This window comes from Mandrillus leucophaeus, unplaced genomic scaffold (assembly GCF_000951045.1).
Source record: "Mandrillus leucophaeus isolate KB7577 unplaced genomic scaffold, Mleu.le_1.0 Scaffold1, whole genome shotgun sequence".
Classification (NCBI taxonomy): Eukaryota; Metazoa; Chordata; class Mammalia; order Primates; family Cercopithecidae; genus Mandrillus; species Mandrillus leucophaeus.
Window position 1 is genome coordinate 9,688,211 of NW_012098097.1, and position 2,512 is coordinate 9,690,722.

At 46.9% G+C, this 2,512-nt stretch overlaps 1 protein-coding gene across 1 annotated transcript in view; it reads right to left on the reverse strand.

Annotated features, from left to right (window-relative positions):
• The window catches only part of UBE2O (ubiquitin-conjugating enzyme E2O), an 18,917-nt gene that overhangs the window by 13,242 nt on the left and 3,163 nt on the right, over positions 1 to 2,512 (reverse strand). The window lies entirely within an intron of this gene.

The following is a 2,512-nucleotide window of genomic DNA, read 5'->3' on the forward strand; positions in this document are numbered from 1 at the left end:
CTATGCCCCACTGAGACAGGAAGCGGGAGGATCTAGACAGCTCATTGTCTGGACCGGTTGGCTACTAGCCCTAAACAGCTGCAGCAGCAGGCCCTCCCTACAAGTTCTAGGCTGCATCCCAGCTGCTCTTCCCAGTGAGGAGGAAGTGGTGGTGGCTGTGGGGCTGCCTGGAGGGAACGGGGTGGGTGATGCAGGGGCAGAGGCCTGATGGCATCCATGGACATGGGACAACCATGGACACAGGACACATGGCAAGTAGGCTGTGGAGGTGGCAGGCAGAGGAGGCAGCCACACCATTGGGGGATGGCTATATGGATAGTGCTCTGAGTAAATACGTTAACACATCAAGGATATCGAGAGCCAAGGCCCTCACTGTTGGAGAAGGTGCCCAGGTGTTTACTAACAGAAAGGGAGCAGGAAGGAGGAGAAGGAAGAGGAGTCTGAGGTGTTTAGGTGGAAGTGGATGTATCAGGATTAACTCACATATTTTATTTTACTTTATTTTTATTTTTTTAGAGACAGGGTCTTGCTCTATTGCCCAGACTGGAATGCAATGGTGTGATCTTGGCTCAATGTAACCTCCATCTATGGGCTCAAGTGACTCTCCCACCTTAGTCTTCTGAGTAGCTGGGACTATAGGCATATATCACCAGGCCTGGCCAATTTTTTCATATTTTTTTTGGTTGAGATGGGGTTTCACCATGTTGCCCAGGCTGGTCTTAAACTCTTGAGCTCAAGTGATCCATCTGCCTCAGCCTCTCAAAGTGTTGGGATTATAGGTGTGAGCCACCGCACCCGTGAACTCTGCCTGAACTCATATATTTTAATATACACATACAGCAGGCAGTGATATATTTAGATGTGTGTATACCTGTAATACATCTGTATTTCCTAGTGTGTCCCAAAAGGGCCAAGTAGCAATGAGCACACCTAGCATCCAGATCTTGGGTTTTAAAAATACCATTCTCTGAAAGCAATGAGGCTTCTTGGAGAAATGGTTGATTCTGGGGCTGGACCACAAAGAGTACAAGATGAGCCTGGCACACCTCACGCCAGAAAGAAAGAAAGTGCTTAAAAAACCAACAGAAAGGGCCATGTGAGAAGGACATGAAAGCTAGCTTGAAGTGGCTCCCACTGGCTAAATCTGGGACCATCTAAACCACAGAACAGATAATAGTAGTAATTAATTATAACCAATGAATAAAACAGAAATCTCTAAGTTCATACTGATAAAAAAAAAAAAGAATACATAAATGGGGCAGAAGATAAAGCTCTTCTACAGAGCAGAATGCCAGCTAAAAGAAATGAGGGGGAACAAGGGAGTCATAAAACCACCATTTAGCAACATCAGAGCAATGGCTGGTGCAGGCAGGACTGTGAATGGACGCCAAAGCTGGTGGATTTCAGTTTGACAAATGACAGGGTATAGACATAATCTGGGACTATGTTCCCACAAAATACAATCACTTAAAGGGGGTAAATGGTGAGTTTACGCTGGAGAGATCTGGTGGACAACAACATGACCAGGAGTCAAAGTGAACAACCCCAGCACTTTGGCTATGGGGTACCATGGACCAGGGCAGAGCTCTGCGGCGGGTCTGCAAAGAACACGTGGGCATGAGGCAACACCAGACAGACCCAGGCTGAGGGTCAAGTTACTGAATGCATCACTGTTCAGGGCATGGAAGACAAAGAAAGGCTGAGAAACGATTCCAGATTGGAGAGAAAATGAAGAGATGACAACTCAATGCAAGATGTGTTCCTGAATTGGGTCCTGTATCTGCAAAGAAAAGAGTAGTGTTGGGACAACTGCAAGTGGTCTGTGGACTGGACAGTAATTATCAACGTCCACTTCTCAATCTGGGGGTCATATGGTGGTTACGCAGGAGGCTGTCCGTATTTTTGGAAAACACACAAGAGGTGTGTGTATTTGGGGGTGGGTGACAGGGCATCACATCTGTAGCTTGCTCTCAAATGTTTTGGGAATAAAAAAGACTGGAGGGGGATCTCGGGGAGAAGGAGGGAGGGAAGGTGATGGAGCAAATGGAGTGAAATCTTAACAGCTGAGGAACCCAGATGAGAGGGACAAAGGAATTTACAACTTTTGGTAAGTTTAAAATCATTAAAAAAATAAATTATTGGAAATAATTAATTTTTTTAAAAGAAATATTAGAGGAGAAAGGAAAACACTTAAAGATAACCACACTGGTAGCCTACGCTGGGGTTGGGGAAGGGCACGTCCTGACCTCACATCTAAATGGCTTACTTGAAAGCAGGGAAAACAAGGCTATAGGAGCCAGCTGGCTGCTGTGCTCCGCCTTCTGACCCAGGAAGGCTGTGTTTGGCAAGAGCAGGGAGGAGGCTGTAGCGCACAGGTCGTGCCGCCGAGAGAACCAGAGGGCCCAGAAAGCATGATGAGAAGACAGGGCTGGCTCACCCAGATGTGCTGTAGGTCCTTGCTGTTTACAGGATAGATGATGCAGTTGGTGCCGATGAGCTTGACGGCGCAGTC